The sequence below is a fragment of the Hydra vulgaris genome, chromosome 04, assembly GCF_038396675.1.
Source record: "Hydra vulgaris chromosome 04, alternate assembly HydraT2T_AEP".
Taxonomy (NCBI): Eukaryota; Metazoa; Cnidaria; class Hydrozoa; order Anthoathecata; family Hydridae; genus Hydra; species Hydra vulgaris.
Genome location: NC_088923.1, coordinates 8,714,481 through 8,732,999, shown reverse-complemented (window position 1 = coordinate 8,732,999; position 18,519 = coordinate 8,714,481). Strand labels below are relative to the sequence as shown.

The 18,519-nt window shown below is 26.9% G+C and overlaps 1 protein-coding gene across 3 annotated transcripts in view; it reads right to left on the bottom strand.

The window, feature by feature from the left end:
• Window positions 1-18,519, bottom strand: part of LOC136079546 (uncharacterized) — a 117,887-nt gene that overhangs the window by 79,850 nt on the left and 19,518 nt on the right. The gene's annotated exons all lie outside the window — the stretch shown is intronic.

Genomic DNA, 18,519 nt, shown 5'->3' with positions numbered 1-18,519 from the left:
AGCATCACATAGTAAGAAATAGTAAATTATTGTGCTATATACATAACACCGCTAAAATCGTCGAATAACAACCGTCTAGGTTGTTATTCAGCAGTAGTGCAATAGTGATGTAGTAGTAGAACGCTCGCCTCATAATCGAGAAGTTCCGAGTTTGATCACCACCGCGCCCCTAGTAGTACCACGCTTAACTTGTTTCTTCGCGAAACAGCCTTGTCCGTCATGGTTTGTGTTTCGTTGTTACAGAGTTGAGAGAGGGTTGTAACCTTAACTAAAATAGCCTCCTCGACTGTAGTGGCTTTCTCCGGCCTTGGGAAGGTAAATTAACCCACACAAAAAAACTAGACACTAATTAATAAATCCTCCACTTTTCTTCCCGCTGTGAAAATATCATAATACTTTCCTTACTATTTATGTGCGTGCGATCAAGTAACAATTACTTTTAATCGAAAAGCTTAATTGTTAGTGAGAACTCTTTTTTAATTAAATATTAAATTTGAAATACAGTTGTTAGATAAATAATTTAATGTGAAACATTTTGCTAAAATGCGAAGTTATTTATTAATTACAGTAAATTTGCTCGTGAGATGACTATTTTATAACTATTTTATTTGATATCATTAAAGTATGTTTTTTATTTTAGTATACTTACCCAGTAAGTGACCTAAGAAAAGAAAAAAGCTTTTCTTAAAAATATGTTTCTTACCATACTATACTAAAAAGATATAAATTTCGACTAGAATATACTTCGTGAGTTAAATATTATTAAAAGTAGTAAATTATTACTATAAAAATGCCGTGAAATAACAATTCGCTTGACTTAAATTCGTTTAACGTAAGTTATTTTTAAATTTGTTTGTCTGGGTTAACAAAAAATGCCTCGACTGTTCAATTTGTCTACTTATTTAACGGTCTACTTATTTAACGTGACTTGATACGTTAAATAAGTATCCGTGAAAAAACGATTACGTTAAGTTAAATTAGACAAATGGGGTACCGTTGCGGTTCTAAAAACAGATTTGATAAACTTTTGCCAAAACTTTCTGGCAAATGTTTATCAAATGCGGACAAACATAACAAAATGCAAAGAAACTTAATACTTATTCTGAAGAAAATGTGTATAAAAGTGCAATAAAAAAATTTTATTTGGATTTATTCTCATCAGATTCTACCTTGAATGTTTAAGCTGGTGTATTTAAAATAAAATAGAAATAACTAAAGATTCGATGACAAACTTTAAAAAAAGATTGAAAGAAAAATAATGCTTTCGAAATTATATATTTAAACAAAAAGTTTACATCTTGCAGATAATAGATAAAAGTTTATATCTTGTAGGAAATAGCCATGGTTTTATTGTTGATTTATTGTATCATTTAGTCCTTTATTATATGAGCATGAAAAACATAACTTTATCACCTTAATGAATATCAATTTTCTACTTTTACGACTTTCTTGGATCAACAAATTATCAACTTTCATATTTCAGCTCAAGAAATTTGAGGGTTAAAACAAAGTCCTAAAAGTTATCTGTAAAAAAACATAAGCATGTATCAAGTTATATATCAGTATAGCCTTAGTTATGTAGCTTTATTTCAGAAGTGTGGAATATGGAGTTTATTAACTCTCAAGATTATTTTCTTGTCTATAAAAAGATTTTATAGACAAGAATTGTTTTTTCACAGAAACAAGCAACGATATATATTGCACAATTTTTAATTGTGTGAAAAGTTTACAAAATAAGAGGCAATGCAATCAAAAAGAATTGTAAAAAGCACGAGTTTATTTTGAACTATTCAATGAGCATGTTTATTTAGATCCAAATTAAAATAAACAATCAAAAGTTTAGATTATTTGATGGAGTAATGCTTTATTTATTGCCACTAGCATGTTAATTAGTTTATGTTACTTCATAATTGGTAAACTTTTAAATTTTTGTAAAATTTAAATTTTGTTTTTACAAATTTAACTATTGATTTTTATAACAATTTTTTTATTAAGCGTGTATAAAGATTCCTTTGTGTAATAGGCCACTGCCAGGATTAAAATTTAATAAGAGTCACCCTGAAAAATGTTTTTGTGTGTGTGTGTATATATAATACATATACACACACACATGAAGGGAAATGCCTAAAATAATAAAAAACTAAGAACTCGTAATGAAAGCAAGAGGTATACTGGTTTGCCATCAGAGCTTCCAATAAGCGAGCTTCCAACCTACAGACAAGTAATTCAATATTCATACCTTATTTGTAAAAATATGTATGAATTAACAAGTATTAGTTCTTCAGAGATAATTTCAAAAGTAACAAATGAGTTGATCAGTCTCTGGAATAGAGTAAATCCTAAGCTTCCTCTGATCCGCAAGAAGTCAGTAGCCAAAAAAATTCCTAGATTTCTTAAGAGAGTTTTATCTGCTGAAGGAAAATGCAAAAATGCAAACAAAAACAAGGAATATCTTGATTACAACTTTGAGCATTTGCTTGATTTGTCTTCTTGTGGTTGTGAACTTTTAGTAGTAGCTTGCAATAATAGGTAAGGGAAATTGTAAGTTTCATTTTTATATGCAATACTTATTTTTAGCATGTGCTAAGCTTTATACAAATAATTGTTTATAACTTGATATAATATTTTTGTATAAGTTAAATGCTAAATTAATAAGATTGTATTGGATAATTTTACATAATTTTATAATTTAAATGATATGTTTTTGTTTTCAGTTTTTTTGTAATGCTTTTTTATAAAAATGATATTAAAATTATTCTAATAGATTTTAAATATTTTTATAATGCATGCAATTTTTTTATGCATAGATCTGTTAAGTGTAAGAATCCCTTGGATTGCAAAACAACACACTTTGCTTGTCTCTGTGAAAGCGGCAAAAAGGTAAATAATTTTAATTTTAAAAATTAGACTTTATTTAATTCTTTAATCTTTATTTAATTCTTTAATCTGTAGTAACAATCAAATACACGTCAGAGTGAAAAAATAAAAATAGAATAAAATTTTCTTTCATTTTTTCAGCAAAATACTTTATTTTGTTTTATTATTAATAATAAAAAGGCCTAAGAGATGGTTTGAACTGTAGTTTTCTTAGGTGTTTAGGATATTGTATAATATATTTAAGACTATTTCATTGTATTCATTCTATTCTAGAGTTATTTTAACAAGTTTATTATTGAACTGAGTAAACACCTTTTAAAAAATGTTTAAAATTGTTTTAGGTACCACCGTTGGATAGAGAGTATTTAAAAAAGATCAAACATCGAAAATTGGAATAACAGGAAGATTTCAAATTGGTACAGTAGATTAAAAAGCAGCTGCCAGAGAAAAAAGAAAGCAAGAGAGAGAAACTAACGAGAAGATAAAAAGATGTATTAAGCTGCCGAAATTCAATGTGATTCCAATCTGATATACTGAGTTATAAGTTTGAATCTGTTCCAGACTTTTCTATAACCGTGTCAGTTGAAAAAAACTATACTCATTTAACAAATTTGGCAAAAGCTGCTATACGGTTCAAAATAAGCTATGCTGCAACAGCTGCATTGAAAACAGCTGTATTAATAGACTATGATATTGTAAAAAAATCTAATAAATCACAAATAATAACTGAAAAAAAAGAATCAGCATTATCATAAGTTCTAAACACTTAACTGATGTTAAAGAGTTAAAGGTTATTGGAATTGATAGAAAAGTTGACAAGTCTACATTAGTACATTCTGCCAGTTATAACACTGATGAAGATCCTATTATTGTTGCTTCAACTAAAGAAGAACATCATCTTACATTTACAGCAGAATATGGGCCAACAGCACCAAATTATTTCACTCGTGTAGTTATACCTAATGGAGCTGGCGCTACCATGGCAAACGCTACTGCAAATGTTTTAACATAATATAATAGTGTTCAGAGCTAAGTTGCTGTTATTGTAGATAACACAACTTCTAATACAGGTGCAGATAACGGTTTGGTTATAAAACTCGAAAATTTCTTAAAAGAAGTTTGACCTTTTAGGATGTATGTTTCATCAAGTTAAACTTCCACTGCAACACATATCTGAATAATATGGAAACACAAATGGTCCTAAGTCTTATAAGGGGCCTATTGGAGATGTTGCATCTCATCAAACTCTTCATGAACAGCTATTGGTTGAGTTTGTTCCCATATATTCGGAATTATAGTTGTTTATTAGCAGTGAGGTTATAAGCAATCTTAGTACAGACCAGCAAAAGCTTTATGAGTACTGTGTGGGTATCTCAAAAGGTTTTATATCTAAAAAATTTCTTGCAAAAAAACCTGAAACAATTTTTCATGATAGATGGCTAACTCTAGCCTTAAGAATAATGATGGTTTATGTTAGGAATGATAAACCATCTCCTGAGTTATTAGTATTAACTAAATATATTGTTCAAGTCTATCGTGTAGTGTGGTTCGCTATTAAGCTCTTCAGAAAATACAAAGATGCATGTCAACTTCTTTACAAAACCATTCAACTAGTCAAACTTCAAGACAGCAAGATTCAGAGCATTGTTTTTAACAACTTACAAGGACATTCATATTGTTATTTTCAAGAAAATTTCCTGTACTGCATGCCGCTGGATGAAAATCTGAATATAAAAAATCAAGTCCTCAACCAAATCCTTAAAATAAGAGCATTGACAGAAGACATTACTTTTAAACCAAAGCTTAAGCAGAAATCCATAATGAAAATAAATTTTGATGCTGAGTCTTGGGATTATCTTGTTTCTGTTGATGATATTCAGGTTGAGTTCCCAACAACTCTTTGCATAACGTCAGAAAATCTGAAAGAGTCTATTAAATCAAACCTAAACCTTTAGGTAATAGATATGCCTAACAATTCTCAATCAATTAACCTCAGAGGCATCTAAATAAGTTTATGTGACTATTTTATAAAATGAATATCTAGTATATTAGTTATACTTTTTGTTTATTTGTTTTTTTCTATAACTCCTGAATGAAATATTAATATTAAATTCCTAATTACATATACTTTCAGGGCGGAGGGGGGCAGTTAGTGAAATGGACTCAGGTTCCACGATTTAGGGGCCCTCAAACGCTAATGAACTTCCTATTAATACTTTTTTTTTTTTGTAATTAGTTAAGCAACTATTCAAAATGACTAAAAATACGCATAAAATTATTGTAATTCTTAAAAATTTGATTTACCTTAGTTTCAATAGTTTTTCTGTTTTTATCTTTGGAACATTTTTTTTCAACCAACTGCAAAAATCCAAGAAGCCTGTTACCATAAATTATATTTATATCTGTGGGCCCCTAAAATTATTATAGCACCCGGGCACCAAAAGTAGAAAATCGGGCTTTTAGACCACTAAAAAATATTTTATAAAACATATCAAAATGGCTAAAAAAGTGTGATTATTAAATCCAATTTCCCGAAGTGAAAGTAACATTAAAAAAAGTAAATGTTATTGTTTTGTGTTATTAGCATTGCAATAAACAAATGCCAGGGTGACTCTTTATGATTTTAAAAAAAAACACCTAGTAGGCAGTGGCCTAATGTGTAATCCTTATACAAGTACTAATACAAAAAAAAAAAAGTAAATTTAAAAAGATTTAAAACCATTTTCTGGGACGAACCCAGGCCTGTTTTAGTATCGCTGAAGCGGTATGGGCGCCCAAAAAAAAGCGCCCGAAAATTATTTTATCTTTTAGCTTTTCTTTTGTTTTTATAAGTTATAAAAAAAAAATTTCGGTTTTAAATGCAGTAGTGTATAAATAATTTTCACTTTATTTTAGTTACTTCTTTTTCAGAATGTTTTGTTTCTTTTACATATTCTTTTTGACTTTAAAAATAATAAAAATAACGATTACAATAACTAAATAAAAGTTTTATTAAAATCTTATTATTTTTAAACTTCAATGTCTTTAATGTTTAAAAAATCCATAGTAAATGTAACATTATTAAACATGAATTTTTTATATTAGACTTAATGAATAAAAAAATATATATATTTTAAATAATAATATGTTTTTTAATCAAAAAAATATAACATTTTTTGAATTATGTTTAGCGTTATTATCTCTTCTTTAATTATCTTTAATTTAAAAGGCGTCTTAAAATCACTTAAAAATTATTAACCTTTAGTATAAGTTAAATGAACAGATTTACTAATATTTAAATCAAGATTTTAAAATTAAAATAACAGTAAATAGGTTTAATGAATGCTTATGTTTTTTTATTTGAATTGTTATTCGAATACAAGACGTAAAACTTTTGTTAATTTTTAAAATATTATGCAATTCAATATATGTAAATAAGTTATGCAATATTGATTAAAAATTGTTTAAAGTATTTATAGATTTAATTACTAATTATTTAAAACACAAATAACTACTAAAATTAAATTTACTAAAATATAGTTAATGTTTAAAATACTTTAAACAATTTTCAATACTTATTTACAAATAGCGTGGTAATTGCAACAGAAACGTTTATTAAATTATTAAGTAACGTAATTTTCTTATTCAGGCCCGTAACAACCGGGGGGTCAGCAGGGGCATTTGCCCCCTCCCTCTTCCCCCCCCCCCCCCTTCCACAAATAATATTTCAAATAAAAAGTTTTTAGAAAAAAAAGTTAGTTTTTAGAAATAAGCAAACGATTACAAATTAAGTTATAAAAGAAAAAAAGGATAGAAAAGACCTAATTTGTTGTCCGTATTTTCGTCGTAAGTTTCTTTGACAAAAATTTGTGACCTACTACCATTTGATCTATAATATTGCCCCCCTCACTTCCCCCTCCCTCACAGTAGTAGTAAAAAAAAGAACTACCCCCCCCCCCTTCCCTGTATAATTTTTGTTCCTACGGGCCTGTTATGGTAACTAAAGAACATGGTTACGTCCACCGATAAATTCATGTATTCAAAGAAATGCTTTAAAACAACTTCTTACCTTCGGATAAAACTAAACAAGATAAACACAAATGATTAAAATGATGATAAATTTCATGAAACACTAAACAAGAATTCAAAAAGTTATTGAAAGTTTGTATTGAAAACTGAAAAACTCTCAGTGTAATTAAGGCGATTTACAAATTATTTGATAGATTTAGATCGTATAACTTTTTTTGTTTTAAATTTTTTAACATTTAAAGAAACTTTTCTTTTTTATATATATAATTTTCAAAACTTTTTACTACCACTAATAGTGAATCTAAAAAATACCATTTTGGAGTCTTTAGATCACTTTCGCTCGTCGGCGTTAACATGAATTTAGTTAAAACCTTATGAAAAAGTGCCTTAATTTTTTATAGATCATAGTTCTAATTGGTTCTGACCTATATTAACTATGTATAACTATCAAAATAGAATATTTCTATCAATTTTTACAAAAAGTACTAGAATTCCTACCAAGAAAGAACTTATAATTAAAAAAACTGCCAATAAATGATCAGAACAGATCATACATATTATTAAACTATGATGTTCATTTTACCTAAACAACGTATTTATTTAAAATCGTATTCAAATTTGAACATGTGATTGAGATTTTATGAAAATTTAAAAAAAAAAAAGCTTGATAATTAAAAGAAAATAAATTGTAGTATTTTTAAGTTTTAGTATTTATATATCCTTAAAAATAGGAACTAATAACGGAAAAAAAGAACATAAATAAAATAAAGTAATACATCTTGGATAAATTATCAAACGAGGAACAAATTATTTCAATAAAGCTTGTACGAGATATATTCAACGAAATGTTTATTATGCAACATAGTGATATTCTAAAACTAATAAGCGGAAATCTGAAGTTAACAAACGATAGAATTGATGGTCTGCAGAGATACGGAAGATAATAAACTAAGGCAGCTTGAGGATAGACAAAGAAGGAATAATCTTCAAATAGAGGGTTTATCGGAAAATGAAAATGAAAGTTGGGATGACACCGAACTAAAGGTATTAAATATTTTTGAAAAAAAACTTAATTTAAAAGGAATTGTGATTGAGCGAGCACACAGGTCAGGAAAAATTGAAGCAGGCAGACCAAGATCAATAGTAATGAAACTGTTAAATTACAAAGATAAAGTAAAAGTTTTAAAAAGTGCGAGTGAACTAAAAGGATCGGGAATATATATCAATGAGGATTATTCATCGGAAACTGCATCTATCAGGAAAAAACTATTCGAGCAGATGAAGATACATAGGAAAAATGGTATGTTTTCGGTTGTAATTTATGATAAATTAATAGTAAAAGAATTCAGGAAATTACCTCTTAAACTTTAATTATTTTATTTTGTACTTTAAGTATTTTGTTAGTATAACCTTTCTTGTTATTATGGAAGGTATAAATTTTTGTGAATTTAGTTTTAGGGCATTCCAGACAAATAAAAATATACTTTTAGAGAATCATTCAGATCCAGACGTTAATTTTTTTTAACACTGATGAAATATTTAGCAACATATGCCCTTCTTATTATAATTCCGATATTTCTAATCTTTCTGCTGATATAGATATTAATGAGTTCTCTATTTTACACCTAAATATTAGGAGCTTTCAAAAAAATTTTGATAAATTTAAAGATTTTTTATATAGTGTTGAAATTAATTTTAAAATTATTTGTCACACAGAGACCTTGTGTTGAGATAAACAAGTTGAAAAAGATTCAAATTTTCTACTACAAAACTATAAAGTTATTCATCAAGTCAGAAATTCTGAGACAATAGGTGGAGGAGTATGTATATTTATCCACAACTCTTTAAATTTTAAACCGCTAACCGATTTTAGTGCAACTAGTAATGATTGCGAATCATTAACGATTGAAGTTATAAATAAAATCACTAAAAACATCATTGTACATGTTGTGTACAGACCGCCATCTGGCAATAACAAATTTTTTGAAAAACACTTTAAAAATTTAATCAAAAACAAAACTTTATGTGACAAACGTGTCTTTTTTGTTGGGGATTTTAATTATAATGCGCTTGATTACGACACAAATAAAAATGTAAAAAATTTTATGAACATCATATTTCAAAATGGGTTTATTCCAACTATAAATAAACCAACACAACTTATTAGGAATAGCAACCTCAATTGATCAAATAATAATTAATGAATATACAAAAAATAAAATAAAAACTGGAATAATTATATCTGATATATCGGATCATTTTCCAATATTTATAATCGCGCATAAAGTGTCGAACACACCCCTCAAAAAAAAAATTATTATTACAAATCGAATACATAATGACATTTCTATTGAACTTTTTAATAATTCTATATTTTCTGAAAACTGGGATAAAATTCTACAAATTCAAACCACAGATACTGCTTATAACAGTTTCCTTCGAATATTCAAAAAACACTATGATAAAGCTTTCCCAGTGGTAACAAAAATTATTAAAACTAAAACATTTATAAACCCTTGGATTACACCAGGAATAATAAAATCATCAAAAAAAAAAAAAAACGATTGTATGAAGCGTTTCTGAAAAAAAGAACTTATGAAAATGAATTAAGGTATAAAAAATATAAAAGTCACTTTGAATCAATTATAAAGCTTTCAAAGAAATTATACTATTCAAATAAAATAATAAAATTTAAAGGCGATACTCAAAAAACGTGGCAAGTCATCAAAGAAGTAATTGGAAAAAAAACACTTAAGCTAAATGGTCTTCCAAAATAACTAAACTATCATCATCAATATATTACTAAAGAATCTATAATTGATTAAACATTTAATGCGGTGTTTGTCAATGCAGGTTTAAATTTAGCATCAAAATTACAACACAGTGAGTTTAACAAGGAGAAATACTTGACTCCTAGCAATTCAATTATGGAAAATGCTGAATTAACTGAAAAAGAATTATTAGATGCTGTGAGTTCATTAAAATTAAACAAAGCACAAGGGTTTGATAATGTTGGTAGTAATGTTGTAGTTAAATGTATTTTCTATATTAAAAAAGTTCTTTTGTATATATTTAATCTTTCGTTTAAACAAGAAGTCTTTCCAAAAAAACTTAAAATTGCAAGGGTAATACAAGTTTTTAAATCTGGAGATGATACTAATATTTCTAACTATAGACCTATTTCCATTCTTCCATGCTTCTCGAAAATACTAGAACGCATTATGTATAACAAATTATACTCATTTTTAGAAAAAAATAATATTCTCTATAACAAACAATTTGGCTTCAAAACAGGACACTCTACTGATCATGCAATTCTTCATCTCATGCAGATTATTTTTCAAGGTTTTGACAAAAACAAGTTCACTTTAGGTGTTTTCATAGATCTTAGTAAGACGTTCGACACTGTTGATCATAGTATTTTAATTAAAAAATTAGAAAACTACGGAATCAAAAATATAAATATAGCTTGGTTTAAAAGCTACTTATCTAATAGAAAACAATATATTTCATTCGGGAATGAAAAAACTAACAATATGTCAAATATTGTTAGTTTTTTTAACTTGCGGCGTTCCTCAAGGATCTATAATAGGACCACTTTTATTTTTAATCTATATTAATGATTTAAGCAAAGCTTCTAATATTCTAGATTCTATTTTATTTGCTGATGACACAAATTTATTTTATTCTCACAGTGATATAACAACATTATTTAAAACGGTCAACAATAAACTTCTAAAACTAACCGAATGGTTAAATATGAATAAACTTACAATTAATTTAACTAAAACTAATTAGACTATTTTTCATCGCCTCCATAAAAAAGATAAAATCCCTCTTGCACTTCCAAAAATTATTATTGGAGAATACATCGTAAAAAGAGAATGTTCAATGAAATTTCTTGGTGTAATTCTAGATGAAAACATAAATTGGAAAGACCACAAAAACATGATTGAAAATAAAATTTCTAAAAATATCGGATTACTCTATAAAGCAAAACCATACTTAGATCAATCATGTTTGTAATACATAAATTACTCATTTATTCATTCCTATCTGAATTATGCAAACATTGCCTGGTGCAATCACCAATAAGTCAAAGACAAAAAAGTATTTAGGAAACAAAAACATGCAATTAGATTATTATCAAATGCACACCGCTTCTCACATTCTGGACCATTGTTCAACAATCTAGAAATATCAAACTTGTACCAAATAAATATATATCATCTGCTAATTTTTATGTATAAAACTAATAATAATACAATATCAAATATCTTCAAAAAATTATTTAATAAAATTCAACACAAATACATGACTAAATATTCAAGTAACAACTTTGTACAACCCAAAACTATATATGAGTCAACCAAGTTCTCAATAACTATTAGAGGGCCTAATGTATGGAGTAAGATAATTAGTAATAATATTAAAAAACTTACAACTCTTGAACAATTTAAATAAAAGCTAAAACTATTACTTTTTAATAATGAAAAAACAGAGAATTTTTTTTAAATCTATCTATAAAAATGTTATATTTGAAAGTTATTTATTAGTGCATGCTTTGTTTGTCTGAAAAGGTCTAAAGTCTTTAATTACATACATTATATTCAATTATATTATGAAAAAGTATGTATGTGTATGTGTGTGTATATGTCTATATATGTATATATATGTATGTGTGTATATGTGTATGGGTGTGTGTGTGTGTGTGTGTATATGTATATATGTGTGTTTATGTATGTGTATATATACATATATGTATATGTGTATATATATATATATACATGTATATATATATATATATATATATATATATATATATATATATATATATATATATATATATATATATATATATATATATATATGTATATATAGTGTCTTCTGATTATAAATAAACCTTTATGTTTTCATTTTTCATGTTTTCTTTTTATGCTGTTGGTTTTGGTTTTCTTGAATGATTTATTACAATTTTACTTTAATGAATAACTTTTAAATTTGAATATATATAGCATTGCATGAGCGTAAGTTAATCTTCGTGTTATTGAGAAAAAACTACTTCTTTAACTTGTATTAAAAACAACTTTGAAAGACTTTAACTATTTTGCATTTTATATTAACTTCTTTGAAACATTTTTCTTTTTTCTCTCACTTTTAATTTTTAATTTTAGTTACAATGTATTTATATAAATGTCTAGAAAAAACAAGGGACTTGGTGATAAGGCAAATCTGTCTTCTTCTCGTCCTTGCTATTTTTATATATATTATGAAACAAGGAACTTGTAAATATTTGTACGGCTAAATAAAAAGAAAAAAAGTTTTTTCGCTACAAACATTTATATTTTATGATACAGCAAAATTTTTTTTTTTTTTTTTTTGTCTTTTCATAATTCACAGACCTGATCATTTAACGGAAATGTCGTAGTCAACTAAATATTATACAGACGCTCTGATTTTTAAAAAATGCCTTAACTACATCGTTGTTATATATTTTTGAGATGTTTGTCCGCATTTCGATCCCAGAATCCTTAGTTTTAACTTTATGTGCTTTTTAACCGCGTGACGAAAGTCAAACGCTACCCTTTTAAACAGTCAATGGATTTTTTGTTAACCCAGAGGAGAAAGTCAAAAAAAAAAACAACACGTTAACCGAACTAAAAACATTTACTTTGTCATGAGAAATATTATTTACGGCATTTTTATAGTGATAATTTACTACTTTTAATAATATTTAACTAACGGTATATATTCAAATCAAAGTTTAGAAAAAGCTTTTTTATATAAAAAAATAAAAGACATGCTTTAATGATATCAAATTAAATAGTTATAAAAAAGTCATTTCACGGGCAAATTTACTGTATTCCTAAATAATTTAACTGCGCATTTTAGCGAAACCACGTTAAATAATCTTTAATCCTTAAATCTAACAATTGTAACAGTTTGTGATCTGTAAATACGGAAGAATATTTATTTGAAAAAAATTTTTACTAACAATTAAACTTTTCGTTTAATAGTAATTGTATGCAGATAAATCGTAAAAAAAGTATTATGATGTTTTCGCAACAAAAAGAAAAGGAGAGAATTTATTAATTCGTGTCTAGCCTTTTTTTTGTTGCGTTAATTTACCTCCCCATGGCCGAAAAAACCTGTTTAGGCTACTTTAGTTGAGGTCACAACCCTCTATCAACTCTATAACTTCGAAACAAACCATAACGAACTGAACCGCTGCGCGAAGAAACAAGTTGAGTGGGGTACTACTAGGGTACCATTTATATATATATATATATATATATATATATATATATATATATATATATATATATATATATATATATATATATATATATATATATATATATATATATATATATATATATATATATATATATATATATATATATATATATATATATATATATATATATATATATATATATATGTATTTATATATATATATATATGTGTGTGTATATATATATATATATATATATATATATATATATACGCACACATATATATATATATATACATATATATATATATATATATATATATATATATATATATATATATATATATATATATATATATATATATATATATATATATATATACACACACATATATATATATATATATATATATATATATATATATATATATACATATATATATATATATATATATATATATATATATATATATATATATATATATATATATATATATATATACACACACATATATATATATATATATATATATATATATATTATATTGAAATCTATCATTATATATATATAAATATAATATAATAATATAAATAATATATATATATATATATAAATAAGTTATATTGAATTATACTATTTGTATTATAAATATATATTAAAATCTCGTATTTCATCTCATAAATTAGGCACTCGTGACATCAGGAGAATCTTTAACAGTATCAATCATAAGGGCAAATCAACTTTTAAAGATTGTCATTTTTGTCGTAGTCGATGTCTGTTTCATGTCGTTTCTTTTTGTCAATCTTAACAAAAGTTTCATTACAAAAACTACTTTTTTTATTACTTGGTATTCGACCGAATATTGCAAACTATTCGGCCGAATACCATATTGTTACAAAAAAAATCGGCGTATTTGATACTTAAAGTCTAAAGTGCTAAGTTATTATAACAACACTTTTATCATTTGATGATAGCAAATGATTGCAAATTCCTCATAAAATATATATATTTTCAAAAATAGCCATTTACTATGTACACTGCCATTGGCAAACAATAAAAATTTTTTCCAAGTTCTGTTACGATGATGTTTTGTACTTGCTGACCACAATTTGTAAGGGTTTGTTGACCAATTTAGGCGAATAGTATTACGTAAAAGCTCATTTAATTTGCAAATGACTTTGCTTTTCCACATCTTCATATGTGCCCATATTTTTTGTAGAGATTGGTTTAATCATTTTTATTTACATTACTTTTTCTTACTAAATGGAGATAAATCATCACTGGTGTTACTAGACACCGGTGGAGATTCATCAGTGTCAAGCAGCCTTTCACTGAGAAAGATTACCTTTCTCTAAATTAATCTTTTTCAGAGCTTTCATACTTTTTGGTGTTTTACTCGTTGGGTTTTAACTAACCCCTTGAAATTAGTTTTTAAAAAACGCGCATCAATAAAATAGCCTTCCGTATAATTGACATTTCCATTAAAGTTAAATCATAAGTTAAATCAAAAGTTCTGGTTTTAGTCACCCTGGAAAAGTTATCATATTTAACAAGTTTAGAGTTCTTTGTGCCATACCTATCAATAACAACTTTTCAAATTACTTCAGAAGTGCAAGATATACCTGAGCTGGTTATTTTCGTAATCTTTTTGAATGGTTTAAAGAGTATGAAACTATTATACATGACTGTAATGAAAACAACTTGATGTAACAGTCAACAAATTATTCGCGCTGTAACACCACCGAGTTACAAATTAGACATTAACGTACACAGCCTAGTAAACGTATTCACTTCAATGAACCAAAAGTGTCACCGAATATTCGGTGCTTCGGGCAAGTGAGTATATGGTATTCGGCAAAATCACTATTTGTAAAACCTCTACATTTATTTTAAAAAACAGTGCATGACTGCATGCGGTCGCACTTAAAAACGCGTGTTAGCTTCATTTTATTAAGCTTAGTAAAATTATATAACGCACAACAGGGTACTAATCATTAAACGAAGTGTATACTACTTTACATGCTTTTTAAAGATTTCTTTTGAATAATTGTAAGGAATAAAATCTTCATAGATCAAATAATGGTTTTATTTTTTATATTTTTAAACACACTTTTGTAAGTAACAAACTGTCTGGTCGTCCTGCTGGGCAACTGACATTTTTTTTTTCAATCGCCCTTGGAAAAAACGAATCGTTCAGTGCCACCAGACAACCATGAGAGAACACCCCTGCTTTTGATAATGTTAAAACGATTGTTAATGTTATAGTAAAAACCAAGTTTAGTATTATTGATTTTAAAGGTTCTGTCGATTGGGCATTTATTAAATTTACCTTGTGTAAAAAAGACATGAAACAACAAAAAGGAGGTATGAAAGCCTGCATACGTTTCCTTATAAAAAATGGGAGTATATAAGGAACTATTTACAGCGTGTATGTTAATGTCCAAGAAAGAGATTTTAGATTCCTTTACCGTAAAAAAAGATTTTTAAATATGTCTTTTATTAATATAGTCAAAAAACTGGCATGCATCATTTTCTGATGGCAATGCAGCAAAAAAGTCATCAACATAGCATTTGTAAACACTATGTTGATAACATTTTAGCCAATGTTTCTGTTAGCAATAGTTTATTTCTTAAGTTCGGTTGGCTATATCAGACTCTTGTTTAACTCTTATTTTAAAAAGTCATCAATATTATTGTGTATGTCTATGTCATTAATATCCTATAACACCAGCATATTCAATAACAATCAAAAAAAGTCAAGACGAAACGTTTGGTAGAGTTAGAGTTTATCTTGCTTCTCAAACAACCAGCATTACCTTGTATGCTCATCAACAAGATTGTTTAGTTGTTCAAATTTCAAACTTAATAAATATTTATTTCAATGAATTGAAGAAATGGCTAAAAAAAAACATATTTTGACAATTTTCGCCAGATGGCAAGTTGCCTTATCATGCATGAGCATATCAAACTTTCTAATTTGAAACCAATTAGAAAAATTATTATATCATATTAAATAGAAGGAGAATCATAAAAAATATAGACATATTCATAGCAAGTAATTAAACACTTTGTTAAAACAAATGAAAATACGAAAGCTTGGTTTAGATTATATTCACAGTCTGTAAACTTCAGTATTATTTTTTGTGGTGATTACCAGCATAACCCTTTCGAGGTAAAAATGCATACATATGGCAGATTAACTTTTCAAAATATAAAAAGTTTTTAATTTTGTCCAAGGGAGATTTCAGTCTTTAATGATTTCAATGAAAAACATTTTTTAATTAGCACCTTTTAAACAAAATTTTTTTTCATATAATATTAAACTTTTTATGTTAAATAAAAAAGTCTGTTTTTACTACACGATACACAATACTGTTTTCACTGCACACATTAAATAAAACTTTATAATATAATTTTTAATAATATTATAAATTTAAAAGGTTTTTTAATGACTTCATAAATGAATGCGCAAGATATTTCTTTGCAAATTGACACAGTGAAAAGCATTTGTATGTTAAGCAACCTTTTACTTCCAGCCAAAACTATAAAAACTTCTTTAAAATGTATTCAACAACCCTCTAAAAAAATGCGTAGTTTCATTTGTGGGATCAAATCCAGAACAAGGTTTGAGTCTTCAGCCATAATCAAAGAAGCTTCGATCAACTTGTTAAAATTAATCAACAAACGACAACAAACTTGTTGTAATTCAATAGCATTGCTTAAATATCCACATATTATTGCTGTCACAGAGACCTGGTTCACTCCAATCTCTTTGATTCAATTAGACAGTTATTCAGTATATCTACGCAATATAGAATAAAGAGGTGGTGGGGTTGCAATTTATATTAGAAATGATATCAAATTGTTGGAATGTAAATTTAATAACAACCAAAAAAGCGAACAAGTTTTGTGTCAGGTGAGTATTGGCTAAGAGCGCATACTCATTGGCTGTGTCTATCGTCATCATGACATCAATCAAGAATCTAATATAGTTATTAACAAATCATATGCGCGTGCAAAGTTATTTGTAGAAAATACACTAACACTGTAATATTTGGTGACTTCAATCACAACGATACTATTTGGTCTATTTTTTGAAGCATATTTACAAAAATAAATAATCAAGCCATGATTTTCTTAATCTTTTCAACGACTGTTTCTATACTAGTGGTGTAAATTCTCCGATAAAATTTGATTCAAAATTTACCTGTAAATTTTAATTCAAAGAGGGTAAATTTTCCTTAAAAAATTTTTTTTTAAGAATAATAAAAATAAGTAAAAAAAATTTCAAAATTTACTAGGCGGTAAATTTTCAAAATTTTCCGTTAAATTTTACCTTCGCAACTCTATTCTATATGCAATTTGTTCGTGAGACAAATTTTTAAAATAATAACCTTGACATCTTGCTCTGTGATGATCCAAATTGAATAGACAAAGTCAACGTTAGACCACCCCTCAGTTGCACACAAAAAAATCACTTACACAATATCTTATTTGGGAGTTCAGATTAAAAAAATTGCGTTGAAATTAGTAAGTGTCTTCATACTGTTGATAGAGCTAAATTATTTTATGGCAAGTTAACTGACAAATGTTTCGAACTTTTCCGTTTAGAATATAATAAAACTGTGCGACTTATGTATACCAAAACGTACCGCTAGATTTTGTTACAATAAATGCAATCCTAAATGGTTTAATCCTGCTATTAAAGAAGCTTGCAGAGAAAAATTTAGTCTATTTAAGAAAATTTAATGCGCTTCATCTAAACATAAAGATACTGTACGCGTTCTTTATAATAAGCAAATTTGTATCGTTAAAAAACTAGTTACAACTGCTATCAATAAATACGAGAATTACCTTATTTCAAATTGTAAACCCAATCCGAAATGGCTCTATTCATTTGTAAACTGTCAAAAATCTTGTGAAATTGTAATTTGTTCTATTTATCAATTGCAGAATGTTTCAATCTTCAATTTTTCAAAATTGTTCTCTCCCATCACAAGTAACTTAAGTTTAGCAATGTTTAGTATTAATGCAATCTGTTCTCCAGACGTCAGCTCTTTATTCTCTAGCAAAAATTTAGAAACTTTATCATCATCCCTTGATACTTCAAAGATATTTTAAAAAATTGCTGAGCTAGTTTCAGTAAGCCACTTCTACTTATATTTAAATGCTCCATAGTTTCTGATTAAATTCCATCGTATTGGAAGCTTGCAAATGTCTTACCCATTCACAAGAAAGGTTGTCGTACTATCGTACTAGAAACCTATTGGCCTATTTCACTAACTTCTGTCGTTTGTAAGATTATGGAAAAGATACTTCGTTTTTATCTAATTTCTGTAAGTTATTTGCTGATGACACTCAATTAATTGCAAAAATCGAAAGTTCATCTGATCTAGAA